Source organism: Macaca fascicularis, chromosome 18 (assembly GCF_037993035.2).
Source record: "Macaca fascicularis isolate 582-1 chromosome 18, T2T-MFA8v1.1".
NCBI lineage: Eukaryota > Metazoa > Chordata > Mammalia > Primates > Cercopithecidae > Macaca > Macaca fascicularis.
Window position 1 is genome coordinate 69,211,169 of NC_088392.1, and position 20,808 is coordinate 69,231,976.

General features: G+C 41.4%; 1 long non-coding RNA gene across 1 annotated transcript; it reads right to left on the reverse strand.

Moving 5' to 3' along the window:
- Positions 1 to 1,890: 1,890 nt before the first annotated feature.
- LOC141409070 (uncharacterized) lies at positions 1,891 to 9,620 on the reverse strand. Its single transcript, XR_012427375.1, has 2 exons — positions 9,492 to 9,620; positions 1,891 to 3,377 (listed from the first exon to the last, which is right to left on the reverse strand). It is a non-coding gene; the product is annotated as an uncharacterized lncRNA (long non-coding RNA).
- Positions 9,621 to 20,808: the final 11,188 nt, after the last annotated feature.

Below are 20,808 nucleotides of genomic sequence, written 5' to 3' on the forward strand. Positions count from 1 at the left end.
ATGAGTGAGGGATAAGAGACTACAAATTGGGTGCAGTGTATGCTGCTCAGTTGACGGGTGCACCAAAATCTCACAAATCACCACTAAAGAACTTACTCATGTAACCAAAGACCACCTGTTCCCCAAAAACCTATAGAAAAATAAAATCTCAACTCAGATTCAAGGAAGGGATCTCATGAACGCAAATAAACAAATAAATAAATAAATTTTAAAAATAAAAGAATTTACAATGGCCAAAGCTAGTAATTTTTGAGCAAAAAAATAAATAATATAGTATAGGATTATAACCCAAATTATAAAATAAATATTCATGAGTCAATGATTGGATAAATAAATTTAAAAAAGGGAGAGACAAACCTTTACAGAATTCCGAACAATGTATGTAGATACTCCTTTTCTAGGGGGTAGAACTTAATTCTCAACTCCCTGTCCCCTGCCATGAAAGTGGGCTGCACATAGTGACTTGCTTCCAAACAATAGGGTAGCAAAAGGGGAAAACAGCAGCTCCTCAGTGAAGAAGCCTGACAAATAATATCTTAACCAAGTGACAGCTAACATCCTCTATGACAGCATATGGCTATCACGTACCCCCGATATGACATAGTGGGAGGGGCAATTGACCTCTGTGCTATTCTTTAAATAGAAATTCTTTAAATGTTCTTTAAAAATTATTAAAAATAACCATAATCATGAGAAAAAATCAGACAAACACAGATTGAAGGGCATTTTACAGGTTATTTGGTTAATATTTCTCAAGACTGCCAAAGTCATAAATAACAAGGAAAGACTGAGAAACTTACACCAGAGCAGACTGAGGAGAGATGACAGCTAAATGCAATTGAGGACCCTTGGTAAGTTCCTGGAACAGAAAGAGGACATTAATGACAAAGTGATGAAATCCAAATAAGTCTGGAGTTTAGCTGAAAATAATGCAGCAATGCCAGTTTCTTAAGTTTTGACAAATGTACCATGTAAGGTGTTAACAATGGAGAAACGAGGGGAGTGGTATATACACAGGTCTGTACTATCTTTACAAGTTCTTTGTTTTTTTAAGACAGGATCTTGCTCTGTTACCCAGACTGGGGTGCAGTGGCATGAACATGGCTCATTGCAGCCTCGACCTCCTGGGCTGAAGCCATCTTCCCACCTTAGCCTTCCACATAGTTGGGACTACAGGCATGTGCCACCATGCTTGGCAATTTTTTTTTTTTTTTTTGGTAGAGACAGAGTCTGGACATGTTGCCCAGGCTGGTCTTGGACTCTTAGACTCAAGTGATCCTCCTACTTCGGCCTGCCAGAGTGCTGGGATTACAGCACTCTGGCAGGCCAGTAGCATAAGCCACTGCGCCCAGCCTATAACTTTTTATAAATTCCAAAATAAAAAGATTATTTTTAGGCTGGGCGTGGAGACTCTTGCATGTAAACCTAGCAGTTTGGGAGGCCAAGGCAGGCAGGTCACTTGAGGTCAGGAGTTCGAGACCAGCCTGGCCAATATGGTGAAACCACATCTCTACTAAAAATACAAAAATTAGCAGAGCGTGGTGGCAGCTATAATCCCAGCTACTCAGGAGGCTGAGGCAGGAGAATCGCTTGAACCTGGGAGGCAGAGGTTGCAGTGAGACGAAATTGTGCCCCTGCACTCCAGCCTGGGTGACGGAGTGAGACTCTGTCTCGAAAAAAAAAAAAAAAAAAAGTTAAAAAAATCAAAATAAATTGAGGACAAAACTTGAAAATCATTACATCACAAAGTGTTAAACCAAGATTTTCATAAACACTGACATTTTAACTAGCACATCCCTAAAAATTAACATTACTTATAATTGAAGCAAAAGCAAAAATAATTTTTTAATTAATAGAGTTATCTTTAAAACATCATTTATTTCATTCTTATCTGTGTAAAACATGTTTTATTGTATCTTCTATAATGCACTCAATACACTAACATTGTCATCGATTTTACAATTCATAGATGAATAAATATACCTATGTTTGGAATACGGAAACATTTTCACAGCAATATGAGGCTAAAAATTGTTTGTGTATCAGTGATTTAAGGATATGACTAATATGCCATATAGAAATCAAGCCAGAATGTCTGGGTACAAGTAAGTGATCATGCATAAGTCACCTTGCTTCTCTGAGCCTCATTTTTCTCATCCGTGAAATGGGGACAGTAATACTACCTACTGCTCAAGCTTGTTATTTTGGTCAAATGAGATCATGAATGTGAAAAGCTTCACAGACAGTACAGTGCCCCATAAAGGTGAGCAGGAATTCAGACTAACGAAGGTGGGGCGTCTATGGTCCCAAGGCCGAAAGCTGAAATGCAAGGTCAGAAAACGCACAAAGTGGACAACTGATTGCTAACTGAAGCAACCTAGGGGGCTTTATACTATGGGACCTTAGTCCCTCCCCAGGCATTCAAAGTGGCAGGAGTCAGACCCAGCATCCCTTCAGGTCAGCTGGGGCCTTATGAACAGCTGAGGTCATAGAGTCACTGAGGCCTAGAAGCTGGGCCTCAGGTTATATCTTTGGGTTCAAAATGTGCTCTGATCAGTTCACTCAGAGGTACTGGAGTTGGGGGAATGCCCAAACTTGAGAAAATTGACTTACGCGCTGATGTGCTTGCAGTGGAGAGGGGAATACTTGGCCCACTGGCCAGGACATGCCTTTCCTTATAAGTTTTGGTTGGAGAATGGAAGATTAGAATGCAAAGAGTTGAGATCTTCATCCAGTTGGATATTTTGCCCTGGGCAGGAACAATTTCCCACTCAAATTGGAGTTCCTTGGTGTGCTGGGCAGAGGCTTCCTTCTCCGGGTTCCCTGGCGACCTCCTTTTATCTGTTACCGTGACAACACTCCTTATTCTCCATATCATCCAGTTCTCACCATGAGTGACAATCCAGCCACAAGACGTTAACAAGATGATGCCTGCTCCTTCTCACATCTCTGGAGGCATGTTAATCTCATCAGTAGCGTCTCTAAACCCCACAGCAGGCCCTTTCCTTCTGAAAGCGCTTCGGACCATCTGGACCTGTCTAGGTGAATTTCAATAGCTTGAATCTCAGAAGCTATTGCTGTTGTAGAGGGCTGTCACTAAAAAAAACTTTTTAATAATAAAATGATGCTCAGAGACTGGTATTTCCCCAACTTGGGTGTCATGTCTTCTCTTGACCTTCCCCTCCAGATGTGTCCCATCTTAAATCTCAGGGCCTTTCTCGAGGTTGTTTGTGTTTCCTCTACAATGAGTAAGACCTGATGATCGTGTGTGTGTGTGTGTGTGTGTGCACGCACGTGCACACGCACATTCAGGCCCTTCTGTTTCCCTCCTCACTGATCTTCAGAGATTTCAGCCTGAAACCAACTGCTGCAACTTCCTGTGTAAACAAAAACAGCCTGTCAAGATCCAAAGAAATAAATATGAACATCTCCTTATGTAGCACAGTTATAGCATTCATTTCTCTTGGAAGAAGACTTTACATATCCTCATGCGAAGCTGGGTACCCAAATCTAAAATTATTAAGATTCTGAACCCATGAAGCTTTGAACAAAGTTTGGTCTCATTAAAAAAAAAATTGATGGTGCTGCACAAAACACAACCATCTCTTTGATCTAAATGTTTTGAAAAACTGCAAAAGTTATGGATTCCACTGTCAGAAGGAGACTCCTTTGATAAAGGAATGTTTTTAATTATTTAAATACCTTCACAGCAAGAGCTCATGGTGGGTTGGTTTCTAAAAGTATTACTGGAGTCTCACTGCAGGTAACTGTGTAACTCTGTCAAAGCCATTGATTAAACAACCTGGCATGAGGCAAAGTATCAGCATGAGGATGTGTATCCCACATATAAACATGCAGCGCAGTCTTAATTGTATATTTTTAAATAACTTAAAGAATGTCACTGGATTGCTTGTAACTCAAAGGATAAATGCGTGAGGGGATGGATGCCCCATTCCCCATGATGTGCTTGTTTCACACTGCACGCCTGTATCAAAACATCTCACATACCCCATAAATATATAAACCATGTATCCACAAACATTTAAAAAATAATTTTAAAAATTTTTTTAAAATGCAGCATGCAATATTAACAGCCATCTATTTGCTATGCTTTATTCACTTTCACCTCTGAGTAAATTAAAGTATTATTATATCCTAACCCACCACAGACTTCTGGGGTTCAGGTAGGAGGAATGCAATTCAGCCACAGACCTCTGATGGCTTTTTATCTTTTAAAAGATGGTTAAAGAATAACATCTGGAGGGCACGGTGGCTCACGCCTGTAATCCCGGCACTTTGGGAGGCCGAGGCAGGTGGATCACCTGAGGTCAGGAGTTCAAGACCAGCCTGGCCAACATAGTGAAACCCTGTTTCTACTGAAAATGCAAAAATTAGCTGGGCATGGTGGCGGGTGCCTGTAATCTCAGCTACTCGGGAGGCTGAGGCAGGAGAATTGCTGGAACCCGGAGGGCGGAGGTTGCAGTGAGCCGAGATCGCACCATTGCACTCCAGCCCAGGCTGACAACAGCGAGACTCAGTCGAAAAACAAAACAAAACAAAACAAAACAAAAATCAAAGACAAAGGATTTTTTTCTAATCCATAGGCAATTAGAAGTAGCCTTGAGAATTTACGAAAATAGAATTCTCTATTTCCTCTATCCCTTGGGAAAACATTTTCACATATGGAGAGGTAGTTACTATCTCTGGACTCTTTTCTGACTGCTCTTGTTCAAAATGAGCACTGAAAAGGCTTTAAATAAGGTCAAAGTGAAACCCACTAAGTATTCTTTTTAACTTAGACAGCTAGATAAGAACACACAGAATTCTTCCCTCTCCTCTTTTCTCCTTTTCTTCTCCCCTATAGTCTTTTTTTCCAAAAATATTTAATACCTACTATGTACAAACATTATACTAGACACTTGGGATACAAAGATAAATAAGAAGTGGTCCCACATGTCAGATCACCATCTATGGAAGTCAAAACAATTAGGTCGTTCATTTGTTCATTCATTCATTCAAATAGTACCTCTTGAGCACCTACTATGTACTGTGTGTACCGCACATTGAGGTCACGATAAAAAACTCAGTTACCTAGGGATGTCAGTGAACGCTAATGCCACCTGGGTCAAAAATAAAGGGATGGTAGATGTTCAGGTTATCAATTTTCCCTCCTGCCTGTGTATTTCAAATATACAATAATAATAAATAACAATAAATGTGTTCAAATGATCCATTGTCTAAATCTTTGACATAAAAAATTTTCACTAAGAGTAAATGGAATAAAATACCCATCAGGCACTACGAGGTATCAGCTAAACTGAAACTCAGTAAAACGACTTATGTCAAAGATAAGAAACTGGAGACTAGATGATCCCTGCAGAGTATGTTAAGAAATCTTTTCATTATTATGTAACTTTCTTGCCTGAAAGATGTGCCTCACCTATTAAAACACTTGTATCTGCCTACTTAGACTTGAAAAAAGATTATTTTTCAACTCTTCAAAATGGAGAATGTCAGCGTACTTTGAACCATTTGTCAAAAACATAAAAAAGCAGCATCCTCCGATGAGGGAATCTGAAAATTTTCTTTTTTTCTTTTTTCTTTTTTTTTTTTTTTTTTTTGAGGCGGAGTCTGTCGCCCAGGCTGGAGTGCAGTGGCGCGATCTCAGCTCATTGCAAGCTCCGCCTCCCGGGTTTACGCCATTCTCCTGCCTCAGCCTCCCGAGTAGCTGGGACTACAGGCGCCCGCCACCACACCCGGCTAATTTTTTTGTGTGTTCTTAGCAGAGACGGGGTTTCACCATGTTAGCCAGGATGGTCTCTATCTCCTGACCTTGTGATCCGCCCGCTTCAGCTTCCCAAGGTGCTGGGATTACAGGCATGAGCCACCGCGCCCGGGCCCTAGGTGAAAATTTTCTAACCAAATTTTAGCAAAATCCTTTGTATAGTTGGTGCTTGGCACTAAAAAAAAAAAAAAAATGTATATATATATGTGTGTATATATATACACACACATACACACACACACAATTATTTGTAACGGTACCCAACAACTCACATCTTTCAGTTTTGTATATATATATATTTTTTGTGAGGTATCTTTTTCTGTTATCATAGCCATTAAAATCAAGTATATAGAAATAAACTGAACTGAGAACCAAACCCTTTGAGGGTTAAACTGTTAAACCAAGATTTTAAAATATGAAGAAGTATTTAATGTCTCAGTAAAGTGAGAACAAAGGTTGTTTAATATTAATAAGTGTTTTAGATTATTAGATATTAATACTTATTATTAACTATTACATATTCAAATACTTGAAAATTTGCTAGCCATAAATGCTCATAGTGGTAAAGAATAAAGGCTGAAATTCTGTGAACTAAACATGCTGCTTAAGAAGTTAAGAAGAGTAATGGGGATAAAAAAGAAAGCAAAAGGAGGAAAATAATAAAGAGATCAGAAATTAATGGGGGAAAAAGCTTTAATAAAGAGGACCAACAAAGCCAGAAATTGGTTATCTCAAAAAACTAATAAAATTGTCAAATCTCTGGCAAGACTGATCAAGAAAACAAGATAAGGTATCCATAAATTATATTAGAAATAGAAAAGAAGACATAACTGTAATTATAGCAGAAATGTACAATAGTAAATAATATTATATACAACTTTATGCCAATAAATTTCAAAATCATAAATGAAATATGTAATTTCCTAGAAAACTATACATTACAAAAACTGATACAAGAAGAAACAGAAAATCATAATGGTTCATATGCGTTAAAGAAACTGAATCAAAAAAAAAATTAAAGAAATAGAATTCATAAAAGAAATTGAAATAATTCAAAATCTTTCCTTAAAGAAAATATGAGACCCATTGTTTTGTTGTTAAATATTACCAGACATCTAAGGGTTAAATAACTTCAAGCTTTACAATATTTTCAAATTATAAATCCCTAATTCATATTATGACACCAGCTTAACCTTAATGCTAAAACTGGTCCCAGGCAGCACATTAAAGTTTTTGGAAAATTAATAGGGTTGGAAAGGGTAAAACGAAGCTACCATTCAGTGATGATAGACTTGTTCACATGGAAGACCCAAAGAAGCTTACACATTATTAGAATTAAAATAAGATTAGTAAAATTTCCAAATACTAAATCAATATACCAGGTTAATTGCCTTTCTCTTCACCAGCTACTCAATTAGAATATTGAATTAATAAAAACATTTTATTAATAATTTAATACTAGCAATAAAAATATAAAATACCTAGGAGTAAGTCCAACAAAAGATGTACGAGACTTATATGTAAAAATTATAGGCCGGGCGCGGTGGCTCAAGCCTGTAATCCCAGCACTTTGGGAGGCCGAGACGGGCGGATCACGAGGTCAGGAGATCGAGACCATCCTGGCTAACACGGTGAAACCCCGTCTCTACTAAAAAATACAAAAATCTAGCCGGGCGAGGTGGCGAGCGCCTGTAGTCCCAGCTACTCAGGAGGCTGAGGCAGGAGAATGGCGTGAACCCGGGAGGCGGAGGTTGCAGTGAGCTGAGATCCGGCCACTGCAGTCCAGCCTGGGTAACAGAGCGAGACTCCGTCTCAAAAAAAAAAAAAAAAAAAAAATTATAAAACTTTTTAAAGAAGGCATTAAAGAAAACTTTTTTTTTTTTTTTTGAGACAGAGTTTCTCTCTTGTCACCCAGGCTGGAGTGCAATGGCGTGGTCTTGGCTCACTGCAACCTTTGTCTCCGGGTTCAAGTGATTCTCCTGCCTCAGCCTCCTGAGTAGCTGGGATTACAGGTGCCAGCGACCACGCCTGGCTAATTTTTGTATTTTTAGTAGAGATGGGATTTCACCATGTTGGCCAGGCTGGTCTCGAATTCCTGACCTCAGGTAATTCACCCACCTTGGCCTCCCAAAGTGCTGGGATTATATGAGCCACCACACCCAGCCAAAACTTTTTTAAGACTGGAAAGATGACATGTTTATAGATAAAGACTCAATAATTAAAGTCACAAATGCCCCTACCCCAATGATTTATGGATTCAATGTAAATCCAATCAAAATCTCAAAAAGGGTCTATCATGAAATTTGACAAGATGATTCTAAAATTTATAAGGAAGACCAAAAAGTCAATAATACAGCAAAGACATGCAAAATAAAAGAGAAGGATGTGCTTACCAGGTATCAAGACTTATTATTCTATAGCTACTGTATTAATTTAAATGATGCAGTCATCGTGTAGGGACAGACAAACCGAATCAATGGAGCAGCCACAGACCCAGCATACATGGAAAACTGATGAGACTGTTCAATCTGTGGTGCTGAAGCAATGATCCATATTTAAAAAGATGAAAATGTGTCCCTACCTTACACTATTCAAGGTAAATTAAGGAATTTATCAATTCAAGACAGATTAAGGAGCTTCAACGTGAAAGGCAAAACTTTTAAACTTTTAGTATGCAGTACCTTAAAGTAGGGAGAGATTTCTCAAATAAGATATAAAAATCACTAACTATAAAATATTGAAGAATTCAACTACAGTATAAATCAGGGGTTCCCAACCCCCAGGCCACAAACCGGTACCTGTCCGTGGCCTGTCAGGAACCCAGCTGCACATCAGGAGGTGAGTGGTGGGCAAGTGAGCTTGACCACCTGAACTCTGCCTCCTGTCAGATCAGCCCGGACATTTGATTCTCATAGGAGCTCAAACCCCATGTGAACCGTGCATGCGAGGGATCTAGGTTGCATGCGCCTTATGAGAATCTAATGCCTGATGATCTGTCACTGTCTCCCTTCACTCCCAGATGGGGCTGTCTAGTTGCAGGAAAATAAGCTCAGGGTTCCCACTGATTCTACATTATGGCGAGTAAGTAATAATAATACAAATAAAAGTGTGGAATAAATGTAATGTGCTTAAATCATCCCAAAACCACCCCCCACCTCACCCTGCCTGTCAATGGAAAAATTGTCTTCCACAAAACCGATCCCTGGTGCCAAAAAGGTTGGGGACCGCTTGTATATGTTACAATCTGTGATAGTCAAGATATAGTGGTCCCCTCTTATCTCTTGGGGAGACACTCCAAGACCCCCAGTAGATGCCTGAAACCACAGATAGTCCCCAATCCTATATATAGTATGTATAGTTGTTCCTATACTTACAAACTTGTAATAAAGTTTAATTTATAAATGAGGCACAGTAAGAGATTAACAAGAATAATATAACAATTATACTGTAATAAAAGTTATATGAATGTGGTCTCTAGCTCTCTTTCTTTCTCAAAATACTGAAATATTTTTGGGCCTCGATTGACCACAGGTAACAAATCTCAGAAAGTGAAACAGTGGATAAGGGCGGCCTTCTGTATTATAAAGACAGCAAAAAAGGTATGCCTTGAAACAAGATTTTTAGAGCACATTTGATGAATTGTTTCTATTCTGTATTGTTGTATAACTACAAATTTTCTAGCTGGAAACAATAACTATTTTATTACCTGTGAGTCTCTGAATCAGGAATTTGGGCTGAGCTCAATGAGCAGTTTTTCTCTTTCCTGGGGCATTAGTGGAGATCATAGGTGCATTCAGCTGGCAGCTTGGCTGAGGCTTCCAAGACAGTTTCATCTGTATGGATAGAGAATCAGCTGAGGCAGTTGAATGAGTAGTGGCTGCCTGGGCCTCTCTTTCTCTGTATACCATGTCTCATCCTGTGGAGAGTCTCTCTGCATGGCCTCTCTCTTCATCAGGATAGCTGAAGCTTTTCACACAGCCGCTAACTTCCAAGATGGTGAAATGGAAACCATAAGGCCTCTAAGGCTTTGGCCTGGAGCTAACGCAGCATCACTGCCATATTCTATTGATCAAAGGAACACACAGGGCCACCTCCAATCCAAGAGGAGGCGCGATAACCCCACCTCATGATGAAAGGTGGCAGGTGGCGCGCACCTGCAGGGATGAGAGGAATTGTTGGCAGCCTTTTCTGCAGACATTCTGTGCACTAAGGTTTTAATATCCAAAATATGTAAAGGATTCCCATGAATCATCAAGAAAAAGATAAAAATAGAAAAATGCAAAAACACAGACATCCATAGAAGAGAAACATGAATGGCCTGTAAACATATGGAAAGATGTTTACTCTCATTATTCAAGAAAAATATATTAAATCTACCAAAGAGTGAAAATTTGAAAGTCAGATAAGACCAAGTATTGGTGGGAACTGTTATATACAGCTAATGTGAGTGTAAAATTACACATTACTTGAGAAAACAATTTTGCATCGCCTAGTAAAGATGAGTGTATATACACAGCAGTCCCACTCTTGGGAAAATTCTTGTACATATGTCCGGAAGACAAGTAAAATAATATTCTTAGGAGGATTTGGGAGGTTGGGGGGAAATACTAAAAACAACCTAAATGCCAATCAATGATTGAATGGAGAAATAAGCAGCAGTGGATTCATATCATGGAATACTATAACCCACAGCTAGATATGCCTCAATGTGGATGAAGCTTGAAAACATGATGTTGAAGTGGAAAAGAGTCACAGAAGGCGATTTCAGTGTAATTCTATTTATATACAAAGCTCACAAACAGGAAAACTGAACAATATATTGTTAAGAGCACCAAACTTATAAATGTGCTTGCGTGTGTGTGGACACACGTATGAGGGAAATGCTTAGCCCAAATTTCAGAATAGAGGGTAACTGGAGTGGGGAGAGGGAGGAGGCAAACATGGACTTCAAAGATACTGGTAATATTCTCTCTCTCACTCTCTCTCCTTTGAGCTCAATCATAGTTATATAGGTGTTTGTTCAAATATTATTCAAATATTTTTAGTTCTGAGAGTATTGATTATATACACATTCTGCACATAGAATGCATTTTTTTAAAAACAGAGTCTTACTCTATTGCCCAGGCTGGAGTACAGTGGCACGATCTTGGCTCACTGCAGCCTCTGCCTCCCGGGTTCAAGCGATTCTTCTGCCTCAGCCTTCCAAGTAGCTGAGATTACTGGCATGTGCCACCACATCAGCTAATTTTTGTATTTCTAGTAGAGACGGAGTTTTTAGTAGAGATGTTGGCCAGGCTGGTCTCGAACTCCTGACCTCAAGTGATCCACCCACTTCAGCCTCCCAAAGTGCTGGGATTACAGGTGTGAGCCACTGTGTCTGGCCTAGAATGCATTTCTAAAGTGGCAAGGATCTTCCAATAAATTGCTGAGAACAAAACACCTTGATGACATGAACGGAAAAATGATACTTTCATATATGACCATGGGAAAGACTTCAAATTGGCATGTGACTCAATCATTTCATGTTCCCATACACTGAAATACTTGGAGATGAAATATCTGGGAATTGCTTCCAAATAATCTGACAGGGGTAGATAATGATGCAACGTATCAACCGCGAGTTGGTCACTGCTGAAGCTGGGTTCATTTGTACTCTTCTCCCTCCTATTGTGTATGTGTGAGGAGGAGGGGTAAGAGGGGACAAGGGTTGAGAACCCTCACCAGAAGATAACTGGAACAAGTGAAGATATTTATGGATTATCTGAATGCTAAGCATTCCCTGCTATAAAGCATAAAACAGAGGAGATTAAAAAAGAAAGGGGAACAAAATGAAGGGGGACTCGCCAGCTTTTTACATGCAGGAAAGAGTCTAGTTGGCCAGAACACATAAAATGTGCAAGCATGAGAACACGAAAGACCCAGCCAGGCTGGCATGGGAGGCGGGGGAGGAAGTGGGATCTGGAAGGCCAGCATGGACAGCTCTAGAGCTATGTATGAGTCCATCCCACTGCTGCTGCTGTTGCTGCAAAACTTCAGAGCAGTGCTGTGGCCCTGAGCCCTTGGGCTGGCCAGAGGAAGCCCACAAACAGGACGCTGTGGCCATCCTGTAGTGCCACACTGGCTATCAGCCACCTGACTTGGGTGGTCTATGACAGAGGAAGCCCCATCACCAGACTCTCCCCTTCTAAGACCGACTCCAAGACTCTGAGACTCTGACTGCCCTTTGAAGACTCTGACTCTGGACTTCCATGGCTTGCAGCTGCCAACCCAGTTCCCACCATACCTGAGTACCCATCAGCCCTTCACAGGACTCAGGCCACCCCCAACTTCCACCCTCCAAGTTCACAGGCTCACCTCCTATGCCTAACCAAGTCGACCCCTGCAGTTCGGAACGTGCCCCCCTTCTGGTTCCTACTCCTTTCTATGCGCTCTTCCCTCTGCATAAAAGCCTTCTGCTCCTCCCTACCCCTTGTTCTCTTGGGCAGTTCATAGTCATTTTACCAGAATGGGCTCAAGTGTGTCCTCCTCCTCCAGGGAGGCGTCTCCCTGACTCCGCAGGCCGAGCAGAGCTGTTCGTCCTCTGCTACACAGCATCGTCCTCGGGGCTATAAGTATTTGCAACATGGCTGGCTCTTTCCACCCTGCTGAACTGTTCCTCTGCTAAATATTGGAGCCTCTTGTAGAGGAATCCGAAGATGAGTTTTCAGCTCTATGTTAGGAGGTACTCATTAGAGCCAGAAAATGAAGGAAAATGTTCTCTTCCAATCACAATCGCCTATCTCTGTGGCCACCATTATACATAGAAAAATGGTCTCAAAAAGCATATGTTTGCTATTTCAATGATTGTAGAAAGTATCAGAGGAAGGCGATTATGTTTGCAATAGGATGTTGCAGTTTGATCCTGGTTTTTGTTCTTTTCGATTTTCCATAATTATGTGTTGCTGTGATTTAGATGAAGTTAGCCTAGACAAGTTTTGCTGAAATAAAGGACTGCAGTTGATGCCCTCCTCCCCTGTGTATTGGTTCCTCCTTCATATTAAATGACCGCTTTCACCAACCTCCACCAGAGGCAAAGTCACATCAACCCCTAAGTGAGCCAGGGTGGAGGGAAAAGGAGAGAAGAGAGAAGGTACTGAGTTTTAGAAAGCTATAATACCAGTCCCCTTCTTACAGGGAAAAAGAGATCTGGTTCATTAAACATTAGGTTGGGCACGGTGGTTCATGCCTGTAATCCCAGCACTTTGGGAGGCTGAGGCACGGAGGCTGAGGAGTTCATTTTGGGAGGCTGAACTCCTTACTTGAGGTCAGGAGTTCAAGACCAAACTGGCCAACATGGTGAAATGCCGTCTCTACGAAAAATACAAAAAATTAGCCAGGTATGGTGGTACATGCCTGTAATCCTAGCTACTCAAAAGGCTGAGGCAAGAGAATAGCTTGAACCTGGGAGGCAGAGGTTGCAGTGAGCCGAGATTGCACCACTGCATTCCAGCCTGTGTAAGAGAGGGAGACTCCATCTCAAAAAATAAAATTAAATATTAATCATTTTAAAAATTCATCAAGAAACCTATGCTAAAAAGGAGGATGTGGTTGGACTGGTTCATTTTTCTCCTCTAGTTTTGAGCTCCCATGCTCAAGAAGAACAAAGCTAGCTGTAGCCAAACTTGGCGATTTAAACTTCTGTCATATCCATGGTATCTGTTTTTATTTAGTAATATTGTACATTTTTATCCAGCACTGTTCTATTTCACATATGATACAGTACATGCACAATGTTTTGGATCATATCTATGGTACAGAACAGAGGGCAATTACTCTAATTTATGGGTGATCCCAATTGTCGCTTCCCCCAAACAGCAATGGAATTTTTCAATATCTTCAGAATAAATCCCTCCTCTGGAGCAGTAAGCATAATATGACAGTGTGTCAACCATGGATTTGTTTCAAGATTATTTACTTACAATTCAACAACACTGCTGGCCCATGGAATGCCCCGTCAGCAAAAGCTGCATTGTTTGAAGTAGCTTGGGGAAACAGCCAAGGTTTCAGAATCCAAAGAATGTAGTTTTCCTAAATACCTCAGGATTACGAGATGCTATAGAACTAATAAATTTGCTCCTTAAAATAGTCCAGAAGGAATCCTTAACCACGGCTACATGTTTGAAAGTTTAGGTTATTAATGGGGAGAGAGAATGCTGTTTCGTCCCTTGGGCTCACATAATGAGTACCATGGGCAACTTTTTTCTCCCTTTATTCTCTTTATGATTATTTTTAAAAGGATAAATTCCAGAGGTGGATAACCTTTTGGAAAACAATGATGAAATGATGAGAGATGATGTGCAAGAGACCCACGCAATGAAACCTTTTAAGTTGGAAAATGCTTACCTGGTGCTGATGGTTGCTTCTTGGGATGGTGAGCTGGGCAATCTCATCCACCTATGGATAAACTGGATCGTGCTCTGTAGGTGTAACCAGTAATACAGTAACACAATGGAATCGAATGTTCTACAACTGGTTTATTGTTTTCATACTAGATCTAACCTATATTTACTAAGCTGGTGCAAAAGAAATTAAAAGTAATGGCAGAAAACCGCAATTACTTTTGCACCAACCTAATACATCATATTTCAAAACTTTCAAAGCATTTTCCCATGTGCACTGTAACTTTCCTCACAGTCACTCAGAGAAAGAAGTGATGATTATCACCAATTACCAATGAGGAAGTACCAGCTCAGAAGACTTAGCAACTTGCCTAAGTTCACCTGGAAAATGGGTGGAAGAGTGTGGATGAAAACTCAGGTCTCTTAGTTCAGTGGTCATAACCTCTAGCCTATCCATGATGCATTTAGTTGTGCAAATTCAAATTTTATGAAGCATGCACAGAGACTTCATCCACAGTAATGAACTTTTAAACTGAGAGCAAGTCTTTCCAGAATAAAACATCCATCGCTCAGCCCCCATTGCAGCTTCATGTGTCCGGTGGAATGTGAGCAGAAAGGATGAAGACAACTTTTGGTACATAAAAGGCTTGTGCACTCCCCTGTCTTGGCCAAGGTCCCCCTGAGACTAGAATCTAAACCTAAAACTCAACTGCAGGTTTATTTGGGAAGTGATCTCAGGGAGCAAGGCTGAGGGATAGAGAGGGTGGCAGGAAAGAGCGGAGGTCAATGCAAGAAAGAGGTACTAAGTTGGACACTCTTATGGGTGACTGGTGCTCAATCCCACAGGACCTTCTGACGGGAAGACACAAGGGGGAAATATCCACTGATACTAGTCTGCCATTGATCAAGGTGTTAAGTCTACACTGCTGTGATGTCTAGAAGCCCCAGAATGGAAATTGAGAGGCTTGGGGCACGGGCCAAAGTGAGGTACTAACAGGGTGCAATTGTGCAAACTGGCAAAGTCTGCACAGATCTGATCATCACAGGAGTAGTTAGGTGGGGCTGAGAGAATTTGAAGTCGTCTTTAAGTAGTTTCCCTTCCTGCTGGGTAAGATGCCTGTGGTAGTAAGCCAGCTCAGACCATGTAGACAAGGGCAAACCACCTGGGAGGCCTGGGGCGATAATACTGAAGGATCTTGGCACCCTGGAAATATCTAAGTAGCCATGTGAACTTGAGCTGTACAAGAGAGAAATAAATCTCTTTCATTTAAGTGACCCTTATTGTGTAAACTAATAAAAAGTGCATCTGATAATCATGAGCTACAAACATCAAACTGCAGAGACTTGTTTAGACCAGCGAATAAAAAGTTTAGGTGTTACTAAGCAGCAAAGCCATGGTCCGTACGATGAGCACGTTGAAAATTTCACCTCTGTTTGGCTCAGTCTGTGACACCAAAGAACAATTGTGACAACTGGCACTAAATTATTGAATTCGCTGGATGGCGTTGCCATCCAAACACAACCCCTCCAAATACTTTATAAAATACACACATTCTTAGGCCAGGCACAGTTTCTCACGCCTGTAATCCTAGCATTTTTGGGAGGCTAAGGCGGGCAGATCACTTGAGGTCAAGAGTTCGAGACCAGCCTGGCCAACATGGTGAAACTCCATCTCTACTAAAAATACAAAAGTTAGCCAGGCGTAGTGGTGGGCACCTGTAATCCCAGCTACTCAGGAGGCTGAGGCAGGAGAATTGCTTGAACCCGGGTGGTGGAGGTTGCAGTGAGCTGAGATGGTGCCATTGCACTCCAGCTTGGGCAACAAAAGTGAAACTCTGTCCCCAAAATTAAATGAGTAAATAAATAAAATAAAATATACACGTTCTAGCCTTAGCACACTGTATTTTAAGCTAAAGCAATGTAATGATGTTTTTTTTACAAATATGATTATTTTATGTCATTGTATCATACCAGTTATTAAGAATTGATATAGCTTTAGCACACTAAATATACCCCTCACTGAATAAACTTTTAGCTAGTAAGTGACTAAATTTGACAGAGCCTTAAATAGGATATATAAAGGGACTGTGTTAACTGCTTTCCTTCAAAGTGCACATACTGACTTGAGGAAACATCTGTGCCACATTATGAAGGAGGAAGTAGGTACAGGGAGTGAGGGATAACTTGATGAAAGTGGCCCAACTCGAAACTGGCAGAGCTGGGATTTGAACCCAGGTATGCTTGACTCAGAAGTCTCTGCTTTACTCATTATGCTAAATCTGATTGAAGAAAGTTTTAGCTCTAATATTCTCTGGGACACTAGAACACCTAAAATAAATAGCTTGCTCACCTGGTGCTTAAAGGGAGGGCCATAAAGGAAGAGCACGATGTCAGGATCTGAAGACTCGGCCATGCACGGTGGCTCACCCTGTCATCCCAGCACTTTGGGAGGCTGAGGCAGGAGGATCACTTGAGCCCAAGAGCTGAGACTAGCTTGGGCAACATAGTGAGACCCCCATCTCTACAAAAAATAAAAAAGTCAGCTGGGCGTGGCAGTGCACACCTATAGTCCCAGCTACTTGGGAGACTTAGGTGGGAGGATCACTTGAGCCCAGGAGGTCGAGGCTGCAGCGAGCCATGATTGTGCCACTGCACTCCAGCCTGGGCAACAGAGGAAGATTCTGTCTCAAAAATAAATAAATAAAAAGATCAGAAGACCAGTGTTGTTCTCTGTGTGAATGGGAAAACAGCTGAGACTGTCTGACCTCAGGCACTTCCTTGATAAAATGGGAATAATACAACCTACCTCACAGGCTTTTGGAGATATTAAATGACTGTATGTGTATATAGAAGTGCTTTATAAACCATAAAGTACTACATTTACTTACTGTGGGCCATGCGCAGTATTAAAGCACTTTACATGGATAATCTCATTTAATCACCACTACAACCCTATGAGCTAATTATTCTTCTGTTTGTGGTAGAGGAATTTGAAGTTCAGTTTGCCCGTGGCCAAGTAACTAGTAGAAGGAGGAGGCTGATGTTCAAAGGCTTATGGGTCCACACTCAAGCCCCCCACCACACTGCTGCCCTGTACACGTGGTCATATGGCCACTACCTACACATTTACATGCCACCTACGTAATGTGGACAACCCGTCTCAGATTCAAACGGACTCTACAGCTGCAACATTCCTGCCTTGTCCTCACTGCAGTATTAACAGGCTCTGGCAGAAGTGGAATGATGAAAATCAGAGGACAGACATCTCTCTGGGAGCTGCTTTTTCCTAAGACCTGGGATACAATTTCCGAACACATTCTTAATTTTATCCCATTTATCTAGACATTAGTCCTAGTCTGATAAATTTCTGGAGTGCCCTCATGCTAAATTTAAATGTATTTATTTTGTGTGTATTATAATTCATCCTTAATGAATCAGGAATTCTAAGGTACCTCTTTATCTTAAAGAGTACCTAAGCATAACACATATAGCTTATGTTTTAGTCTCTAAAATTTGGCTGTGTTGGGAAATTAAGATGTTTACAGTCTAAGCCAGGTACAGTGGCTCAGGTCTGAAATCTCAGCACTTTGGGAGGCTGAGGTGAGAGGGTCACTAGAGGCCAGGAGTTTGAGACCAGCCTGGGCAACGGAGCAAAACCTCATCTCTATAAATATTTTTTTAAAAATAACTAGCTGAGGCCAGGCGAGGTAGCCCACGCCTGTAATCCCAGCACTTTGGGAGGTTGAGGGCAAATCGTTTGAGGTCGGGAGTTCAAGACCAGCCTGATGAGCATGGTGAAACCCCGTCTCTACTAAAAATACACAAATTAGCCAGCCATGGTGGTACGCGCCTGTAATCCCAGCTACTCCGGAGGCTGAGGCAGGAGAACTGCTTGAACCCCGGAGGCAGAGGTTGCAGTGAGCCATGATCACGCCATTGCACTCCAGCCTGGGCAACAAGAGCAAAACTTTGTCTCAAAATAAAAATAAAAGTAAAAATGATTAGCTGGGCATGATGGCATGTGCCTATAGTCCCAGCTACTCAGGAGGCTGAAGGGGGAGGATCATTTGAGTCCAGGAGGTCAAGGCTGCAGTGAGCCCTGACTGTGTCACCGAACTCTAGCCTGGGTGACAGAGTGAGACCCTGTCTCTAAAAATATATAAACATATAAATATTTTAAAAAGATGCTCACAGCTTTAAAGCAGAAAGAGAGACTAAGAATGTCTACCACTTTCTTAGGATTCACTAAATACTCATGATTTTGAGTTCACGAAGACACTTCTGTTGTGAGATATGTATCCCTCCTTTTTTAGTCCAGCTTGGTAGATGAGTTTGATGTGAGTTTACATTTGAGAGTGAGTTTGCCTCCTCTTTCCCCCACTTGCCTCATTCTCATATGTTATCTGTAAAATATTATTTTTCAATGTGCCTGTATGAAATCTGTTCTTACAGGCTGTGGGAGCTTTAAGATTAACTATGGACTCAATAGTAATGCAATGGGGTCTGAGATCACCCTGGCAGGCAAACACTTTGCATGAGGTGTAATTGAAAACACTAGTACAACTAAATAACCCAGTTTCCATTCTAAGCTTTGTCCCCTGTGCAGCATTCAAGGCAAAAGAAGCCCTGACCAGTGCCACGTGAAAAAAAGGAAAAGAACATGGATTTCAGATAAGAATGATCCAGAAACCAAAGGAATTTGGGAAAGACTTTATAGACGCAAAGGAGCAAATGCAGAACATGAAGAAAACTAAGAGGGCCTCAGTTCGGGGTGGGGAACCCACTGAGCTTCAAAAGATGTTTAAGCAGCATCTAAATGAAAAAATCTCCCTGGGCGTGGTCAGTTGCCAACTCAAAAGGATGAGGGAGACATCATCGTCTTGCCTAATTGCACCCCCCCTTTCCTACTTAGAGCTTAGCAGGAGGGGGCTGTAATATGATTACTTGTTGAGAAAGGGATTTCTAGTTGCTGCTTCAGAGGAGACTGAAATGACCTATTGCTTTCCTTTGATGTTTTGTTTGCTGATACAACTGCTGGACTTTGAAATGCAGTAGAACTCTAATTTAGTTCAGAAGCTTGTTTTTAAACATATATTTCAGTCAGAGAACTGATTTTTATCTAAAATCCACTTTTCAGAATTTTTTAAAATGCAAGTCTTTTCTTCACAAAAGGCGTAAGTTTCCTCTCCCATCTCATCACTTTCATTTGGCTTCTCCAATTCCCTCTGAGCTTGGAGCAGACTTCTGGAAACAAGACTGTTGTGGAGTGCATGGGAGAGAGTCCTAGCCCCCAGCTGTTCTGTTCCCTCACTGTGCCATGTACTGGACCTCATGGATGGCCTCTAAGACTGGACCTAGATCAGCCTCGCTGACAATCCTAGAGGACTGCTAGGCCCAAGGAGGTTCCAGTGGAAAGGACACAGGGACATGGCAGGCAGAGTGGGCTTCTCTCCTTCCAAGCTGGTTTGGGGAGAAAAATCAAACAGGTTAATTGCTACATCTTCATTAGTTGACTTTCCCCTGTGGGCTGGTCCTGTAGTATGGCCTAACCTTTAGTAAAGATACTTATGCTAAAGGAACTAGGCACAGATGGACTTTAGGCTAGAATTCCATCTTCCCTCTGTCTCTGTCCTTTTCTCTGAGAAGTGTCCTTACTGCTTGAACCTCGGCGGAAGAGGTGGCCTCTGCAAGGGCTGGGTGGATAATGTGCACCCTATAGGCCAAGTTCTGCTTCACCTGTTTTCTTGGACCTGCACAGTTTTCTTTTTTTCTTTTTTCTTTTAATTTGAATGTCAGTGTCTTTAAAAAGGGCACAAACTCTCCAGGTCACTGTTAATCCCTAAATCCACCCTTCCCAGGCAGCCCACTTGGCTCATTCTGTGTTACCTAACACCACTGTGGGCTTCTGACCTTTCAACCTCTGGTGAACGAAAAATTCTCAGTTAACAGCCTCAGAAACAGCTTTAGATCCTGACGTTCCAGGGCCCTTGGAGAATAAAAGGTGGATCAAAGAGTAAACCAATCGCTCATAGACTGAGATTTAAATGAGATTTAAAAATCCAATGAAGCCACTCCTGGGCCTCCTGGTTCTGCATTTTCTGTTGGATGCCTGCACCTGGTGGGCACTCTGAAGACCACTTACAGGGTGGGACAACTGCAGAATTGCAAACCCCATGAGGTTCTGCTTGGAGTTTATGTCAACATAGATCTCGTCTTTTCTCAGCCTGTTTCCATCAAAGTAATGCTTAATTGGGGCTGATCTGGGCTCCGGGAAGGAAGGGGAGAGGGCAGTCATTCTTTCACTGGATGCATTTAATTTTACTCTACCTAACAAGTTCAAAATGCTCTAGACTTTCATTCTTCCTTCCCTTCCTCCTCACACTTTTCCATCCTTTCCCTTCTTTGACTCCCAAACCCAAATGGGGTATAAGTGAGCAGCTAGGGGTTGGGTAGGGGTGAGAAACATTGTAGATCTTTATTTTATTCACCTCAAGCCCCACATTAAATCCCACATCCGTGTTTGCTAAAACATATAAGGTTCTGTAACCCCTGGTCATGTCCTTGGAGACCATTTAAAGTCATAAAATAAGCAATGTGTACTTTTTTGGAATGGTCAGTCATTTAAAACTATCATAGAACCAGCAA